Source organism: Chiloscyllium plagiosum, unplaced genomic scaffold (assembly GCF_037043375.1).
Source record: "Chiloscyllium plagiosum isolate Xiang-an unplaced genomic scaffold, Cpla_swu_hap1 HiC_scaffold_13, whole genome shotgun sequence".
Taxonomy (NCBI): Eukaryota; Metazoa; Chordata; class Chondrichthyes; order Orectolobiformes; family Hemiscylliidae; genus Chiloscyllium; species Chiloscyllium plagiosum.
The window spans coordinates 2,685,588-2,694,098 of NW_028270151.1; positions in this window are offsets into that span (position 1 = coordinate 2,685,588).

Below are 8,511 nucleotides of genomic sequence, written 5' to 3' on the forward strand. Positions count from 1 at the left end.
AGATAGGTTTAGTGAGTGGGCAAGGGTGTGGCAGATGTAGGACAATGTTGATAAATTTGAGGTCATTTGTTTTGCTAGGAATAACAGCAAAATGAACTTTTAATTAAATGGTGAAAGATTGCAGCATGCTGCTGTGCAGAGGGACCTGGGTGTCCTTGTGTATGAATCACAGAAGGTTGGTCTGCAGGTACAACAGGTAATTAGGAAGGCAAATGGAATTTTGTCCTTCATTGCTTAAAGGGATTAAGTTTAAAAGCCGGGAGGTTATGTTGCAGCTGTATAAGGTGCTGGTGAGGCCACACCTGGAGCACTGTGTGCAGTTTTGGTCTCCTTACTTGAGAAAGGATGTACTGGCACTGGAGGGGATGTAGAGGAGGTTCACTGGGTTGATTCCAGAGTTGAGGGGGTTGGCTTATGAGGGGAGACTGAGTAGACTGGGATTATATTCATTGGAATTCAGAAGAATGAGGGGGAAGCTTATGGAAACATATAAAATTATGAAGGGAATAGATAAAATAGGAGTAGAGAGGCTGTTTCCACTGGCAGGTGAAACTAGGACAAGAGGGTATAGGAGATTCAGGACTGAATTGAGGAAGAATTTCTACACTCAAAGGATTGTGAATCTGTGGAATTCCCTGCCCAGTCACATAGAACATAGAACATAGAACATAGAAGAATACAAGGTAAAAACAATGACTGCAGATGCTGGAAACCAGATTCTGGATCAGTGGTGCTGGAAGAGCACAGCAATTCAGGCAGCATCCGAGGACAGGCAAAATCAACGTTTCGGGCAAAAGAAGGGCTTTTGCCCGAAACGTTGATTTTGCCTGTCCTCGGATGCTGCCTGAATTGCTGTGCTCTTCCAGCACCACTGATCCAGAATAGAAGAATACAGCGCAGTACAGGCCCTTCGGCCCTCGATGTTGCGCCGATCCAAGCCCACCTAACCTACACTAGCCCACTATCGTCCATATGCCTATCCAATGCCCGCTTAAATGCCCATAATGAGGGAGAATCCACCACTGCTACTGGCAGGGCATTCCATAAACTCACGACTCGCTGAGTAAAGAACCTACCCCTAACATCTGTCCTATATCTACCCCCCCTTAATTTAAAGCTATGCCCCCTTGTAATAGCCGACTCCATACGTGGAAAAAGATTCTCACTGTCGACCCTATCTAAACCCCTAATCATCTTATACACCTCTATCAAGTCACCCCTAAACCTTCTTTTCTCCAATGAAAACAACCCCAAGTGCCTCAGCCTTTCCTCATACGATCTTCCTACCATACCAGGCAACATCCTGGTAAACCTCCTCTGCACCCGTTCCAGTGCCTCCACATCCTTCCTATAGTATGGCGACCAAAACTGCACACAATACTCCATATGCGGCTGCACCAGAGTCTTATACAACTGCAACATGACCTCAGTACTCCGGAACGCAATTCCTCTACCAATAAAAGCCAGTACGCCATATGCCTTCTTCACCGCACTATTTACCTGGGTGGCAACTTTCAAAGATCTGTGTACATGGACACCAAGATCCCTCTGCTCATCCACACTACCAAGTATCCGACCATTAGCCCAGTACCCCATCTTTTTGTTACTCTTACCAAAGTGAATCACCTCACACTTACCCACATTGAACTCCATTTGCCACCTTTCTGCCCAGTTCTGCAGCTTATCTATATCCCGCTGTAACCTGCCACATCCTTCCTCACTGTCTACAACTCCTCCGACTTTCGTATCATCCGCAAACTTGCTCACCCAACCTTCTAACCCCTCCTCCAGGTCATTTATAAAAATGACAAACAGCAATGGTCCCAAAACAGATCCTTGCGGAACACCGCTAGTGACGGCACTCCAAGATGAACCTTTGCCATCAACTACTACCCTCTGTCTTCTTCCAGCCAGCCAACTCCTAATCCAAACCGCCAACTCACCCTCAATGCCATACCTCCGTATTTTTTGCAGTAGTCTACCATGGGGAACCTTATCAAACGCCTTAATAAAATCCATATACACCACATCTACCGCTTACCCCTCGTCCACCTCCTTAGTCACCTTCTCAAAGAATTCAATAAGGTTTGTGAGGCACGACCTGCCCTTCACAAAACCATGCTGACTATCCTTGATCACATTATTCCTATCCAGATGTTCATAAATCCTATCCCTTACAATTCTCTCTAAGATTTTGTCCACAACAGAAGTGAGACTCACCGGCCTATAGTTACTAGGGTTATCCCTACTCCCCTTCTTGAACAAAGGAACCACATTTGCTAGCCTCCAATCTTCTGGCACTACTCCTGTAGACAACGAGGACATAAAAATCAAGGCCAATGGCTCTGCAATCTCCTCCCTTGCTTCCCAGAGAATCCTAGGATAAATGCCATCAGGCCCAGGGGACTTATCTATTTTCACCCTTTCCAGAATTTCCAACACCTCTTCTCTACATACCTCAAAGCCATCCATTCTACTTAATTGTGACTCAGTACTCACATTGACAACAATGTCCTGTTCCTGATTGAATACTGACGAAAAGTATTCATTCAATGTCACCCCAATCTCTTCAGCCTCCACACACAACTTCCCACTACTATTCTTGACTGGACCTATTCCTACCCTAGTCATTCTTTTATTCCTGACATACCTATAGAAAGCCTTAGGGTTTTCCCTAATCCTACCAACTAAGGACCTTTCATGTTCCCTCCTTGCTGCTCTTAGCTCTCTCTTCAGGTCCTTCCTGGCTACCCTATAACTCTCAATCGCCTCAATTGAACCTTCACGCCTCATCTTTACATAGGCCGCCCTCTTCCATTTAACAAGGGATCCCAATTCCTTATTAAACCACGGCTCCCTCACACGACCCTTTCCTCCCTGCCTGACAGGTACATACTTATCAAGGACACTCAATAGTTGCTCCTTGAACAAGCTCCACATATCAATTACGCTCTTGCCTTGAAGCTTACTTTTCCAAGCCACACATCCTAAGTCATGCCTCACCGCATCATAATTTCCCTGCCCCCAGCTATAACTCTTGCCCTGTAGTGCACACTTATCCCTCTCCATCACTAGAGTAAAAGTCACCGAATTGTGGTCACTGTCCCCAAAGTGCTCACCTACCTCTAGTTCTAACACCTGGCCTGGTTCATTACCCAGAACCAAATCCAGTATGGCCTCACCTCTTGTTGGCCTATCTACATATTGTGTCAGGAAACCCTCCTGCACACATTGGACAAACACTGACCCATCTAACGAACTTGAGCTATAGCTTTCCCAATCAATATCAGGAAAGTTAAAGTCCCCCATAACAACCACCCTATTACTTTCACTCTTCTCTTGAATCATCCTCGCAATCCTTTCTTCTACGTTTCTAGGACAATTAGGAGGCCTGTAAAAAACTCCTAACAGGGTGACCTCACCTTTCCTATTCCTAACCTCAGCCCAAACTACCTCAGATGGCGAGTCTTCATCCATCGTCCTTTCCACCGCTGTAATACTATCTTTGACAAGCAATGCCACACCTCCCCCTTTTTTACCCCCACCTCTGACCCTACCAAAACATTTAAACCCTGGAACCTGCAACAGCCAATCCTGTCCCTGTTCTAGCCATGTCTCCGTAATAGCCACAACATCGAAGTCCCAGGTACTAACCCACGCTGCAAGTTCACCTACCTTATTTCGTATACTTCTTGTATTGAAGTATACACACTTCAAGCCACTTTCCTGTTTACAGGCACCCTCCTTTGAAATTGATGCCATGTTCCTAACCTCCCTACACTCCAGGTCCTGCACCCTAAAGCTACAGTCTGGGTTCCCATGCCCCTGCAGAGTTAGTTTAAACCCCCCCCCAAGAGCACTAGCAAACCTCTCCCCCCAAGGATACTGGTGCCCCTCAGGTTCAGGTGCAGACCATCCTGTTTATAGAGGTCCCACCGTCCCCAGAAAGAACCCCAGTTATCCAAATATCGGAATCCCTCCCTCCTGCACCATCCCTGCAGCCACGCATTTAAGTGTTCTCTTTCCCTATTCCTCGACTCTCTATCACGTGGCACGGGTAACAAACCAGAGACAACAACTCTGTTCGTTCTAACTTTGAGCTTTCAACCTAGCTCCCTGAAAGCCTGCCTAACATCCTCAGCCCTCCTCCTATCTATGTCATTGGTGCCAATGTGGACCACGACTTCGGGCTGCTCCCCCTCCCCCTTAAGGACCCGGAAAACACGATCAGAGACATCACGTACCCTTGCACCTGGGAGGCAACATACATAACGTGGGTCTCTCTCGCCCCCACAAAACCGCCTATCTGTGCCCCGAACTATCGAGTCCCCAATTACTGTTGCTCTGCTCTTCTTCACCCTTCCCTTCTGAGTAACGGGGACAGGCTCCGTGCCAGAGGCCTGAGCCCCGTTACTTACCCCTGGTAAGTCCCCCCCCCCACAAGTATCCAAAACGGTATACTTGTTCTTGAGGGGAACGGCCGCAGGGGGTCCCTGCACTGGCTGCTTCCTCCCAGTCCCCCTCACTGTCACCCATCTATCTGCAATCTTTGGAGTTACTACTTCCCTATAACTCTGATCTATGACCTCCTCTGCCTCCCGAATGATCCGAAGTTCATCCAACTCCAGCTCCAGTTCCCTAACACGGTCTTGGAGGAGCTGGAGATGGGTGCACTTCCTGCAAGTGTAATCGGCAGGGACGTCGATGGCATCCCTCACCTCAAACATGTTGCAAGAGGAACATTGCACTGCCTTCACTGCCATCCCTCTGAAAGTAACCTTTTATATAAAAAAACCTGGGTCTAAAGAATACAACAAGCAAAATGCAGCACTTACCTACTTACCACAACGGGTCTTATTATTTAGGTTAGAGGAGGAGGGCGGGTGGGAGACACTACCTCTGTAGTGCCTTGGGTTCTTCTCCTGCGCGCTTTTAAAGGGAAAAAAACCTACCCGGCTGCCCCTCTGGTCTTCGTCACTTCCTCCTGCTGCTCCCGCTCTTTCTGTGAAGAGAAAAAAAAAACACCGCTGCCCGCTACCAGTAAGTAATTTTAAAACAAACTGTCTTACCTTAGCTGCTGCTCGCACTCAAGCTGAAGCTTCCTTATTGAATGTTTCTAAGGCAAAGAAAGATAGATTTTGAACAGTAAAGGAATTAAGGGTTATGGTGAGCAGGCGGGTAAATCCACGAAAAGGTCAGCCAAGATCTTATTAAATGGTGGAGTGGGATCGAGAGGCAATTTGGCTTACTCCTGCTCCGAGTTCTTCCGTTGTTGTGTTCAGACCGTAGCTGAAACATTGTGAACGGTTTTGTTCCCCTTATCTGAGGAAAGGTAGACTGACCTTGGAGGCAGCCCAGACAAAGTTCACTGGGCTGATCCCGGGGATGGGGGAAACGGTTTTAAGAGGAGAGGTTGAGTAGGTTGGACCTGTACTCATTGGAACTTCAAGGAATGAGAGGTGATCTTATTGAAGTATGCAAGATTCTTAGAGTCTTGACTGAGGAGATACAGAGAGGCTGCTTCCCCATGTGGGAGAGTCCAGGATCAGAAGGCATCATCTCCTAAGAAAGGGGTTGCAGATTTAAGACAGGGATAAAGTGGAATTTCTTCTTTCAGAGAGGAGTGAATCCATGAAATTCTTTAGACAATAGACAATAGACAATAGATGCAGGAGTAGGCCATTCAGCCCTTCGAGCCTGCACCGCCATTCAATATGATCATGGCTGATCATCCTTAATCAGTATCCTGTTTCTGCCTTATGTCCATAACCCTTAATTCCACTATCTTTGAGAGCTCTATCCAACTCTTTCTTAAATGAATCCAGAGAGTGGGCCTCCACTGCCCTCTGGGGCAGAGCATTCCACACAGCCACCACTCTCTGCGTGAAGAAGTTTCTCCTCATCTCTGTCCTAAATGGTCTACCTCGTATTTTTAAGCTGTGTCCTCTGGTTCGGCACTCACCCATCAGCGGAAACATGTTTCCTGCTGCCAGAGTGTCCAATCCGTTCATAATCTTATACGTCTCAATCAGATCCCCTCTCAGCCTTCTAAACTCAAGGGTATACAAGCCCAGTCGCTCCAGTCTATCAGTGTAAGGTAATCCTGCCATTCCAGGAATTGACCTCGTGAACCTAGCTGCATTCCCTCAATAGCCAGAATGTCTTTCCTCAAATTTGGAGACCAGAACTGCACACAGTACTCCAGGTGTGGTCTCACCAGGTTCTAGATCAGTGGTGCTGGAAGAGCACAGCAATTCAGGCAGCATCCGAGGACTGGCAAAATCGACGTTTCGGGCAAAAACCCTTTTACCTCGTGGTCTCACCAGGGCCCTGTACAGCTGCAGAAGAACCTCTTTGCTTCTATACTCAATCCCTCTTGTTATGAAGGCCAGCATGCTATTAGCCTTCTTCACTACCTGCTGTACCTGCATGCTTACCTTCATTGACTGGTGTACAAGAACACCCAGATCTCTCTGTACTGCCCCTTTACATAAATTGATTCCATTGAGGTAGTAATCTGCCTTCCTGTTCTTGCCACCAAAGTGGATAACCATACATTTATCCACATTAAACTGCATCTGCCATGCATCTGCCCACTCACCTAACTTGTCCAGGTCACCCTGTAATCTCCTAACATCCTCATCACATTTCACCCTGCAGTTTACTGCTGGGGGCTGTAGAGGCTGAGTCACTAAGTACATTCAAGGCTGAGATAGGCCAATCTTTAATTCATAATGTGGAGATGCCAGTGTTGGACTGGGGTGGACAAAGTCAGAAGTCACATGACAACAGGTTATAGTCCAACAGGTTTACTTAAAATCACTGCTCCTTCACCAGGTGAAGTGGAAGGAAGCGCACAGGCATGGAATATATAGGCAGAGGGGTAATGGCTAGATACTTGAAGGTAACAGGTGAGTACAAATAAATTGAATTGAATTGATTGTCATGTGTACGGAGGCACAGTGAAAAGCTTTGTCCTGTGAGCAATACAGGCAGGTCACAGAGTTAAACAGCATAGATAGTAAATAATAGGGAAACAGCGACAAAAACATAAACACAGGTACAGGCGAATGTTAAGAGTTTGTGAGCCCATTCAGTATTCTGACAACAGTAGGGTACAAACTGTTTTGAAACCAGCTGGTGCGTGTGTTCAGGCTTCTGTACCTTCTCCCCGATGGTAGAGGTTGTAGAAAAGCATTGCCAGTGTGGGATGGATCTTTGAGTATGCTGGCGGCCTTTCCTTGACAGTGGGCCTGGTAGATGGATCCTATAGATGGGAGGTTGGCCTTTGTGATTGTCTGGGCCGAGTTCACCACTCTCTGTAACCATCTCCGATCTTGAATGGTATAGTTGCCATACCAGGTAGTGATACATCCAGACAGAATGTTCTCGATGGCGCACCTATAAAAGTTAGCAAGGGTATTCACCATCATGCCAAATTTCCTCAGCTGCCTGAGGAAGAAGAGACTTCGTTGGCCCTTTGTAACTAGTGCATCCACATGAAGTGTCCAAGAAAGCTTGTTGTGGATGACCACTCCCAGGAGCTTGACACTCTCCGCTCGTTCCACCTTTGTGTTGTTAATGTGTAGGGGGGGCATGAGTAACATCCCGCCGAAAGTCAATAATGAGTTCCTTGGTTTTGCCAGCATTCAGAGCTAGGTTGTTCTCAGTGCACCATTTTTCCAGGGCTTTCACCTCCCGTCTGTAGTCTGTTTCATCGCCATCTGAGATTCGACTGACTATGGTGGTGTCATCAACGAATTTGTAAATGGCATTAGTCTGGAATTTGGTGACGCAGTCATGGGGATACAGTGAGTACAGTAGGAGGCTGATAATGCACCCCTGGGGGGTTCCAGTGTTGAGTGTTAGTGAGGATGAAATACTGCCCTCAGTCTTCACTGACTGTGGCCTGGGGGTCAGGAGAGTGAGGATCCAGTTGCAGAGAGTGGGGCTTAGTCCGAGATCACTAAGTTTAGTAATCAGTCTCGAGGGGACAATAGTGTTGGAGGCTGAACTGTAGTCAATGAGTAGGATTCTTACGTAGCTGTTTTTGGTGTCAAGGTGTTCTAGGGAGGAGTGAAGGGCAAGTGATATGGTATCTGACGTGGATCTGTTGGTCCAATAGACAAATTGGAGGGGGTCAAGAGTAACGGGGAGGCTGGAGTTGATTAATGCCATGACCAGCATTAATGACCACCGAAGTTGGGGCCACTGGGCGGTAGTCATTGAGAGATGCTGCATGAGCCTTCTTAGGCACAGGGATGATGTTGGCCTCTTGAAACAGGCAGGGACAGTGGCCTGCTGCAGGGAGAGGTTGGAGATGTCCGAGAAGACCTCTGCCAGTTGATCTGCACATGCTCTGAGTGCATGGCCTGGTACTCCATCTGGTCCCATCACTTTCCTTGGATTCACACGAAGGAAAACTGATCTGACTCTGATGCAGTGACTGTTGGGATAGGTTTGTCAGGGCTTGTTGGAATAGGTGTTACCTCTCCGCTGAGATTCTGCTCA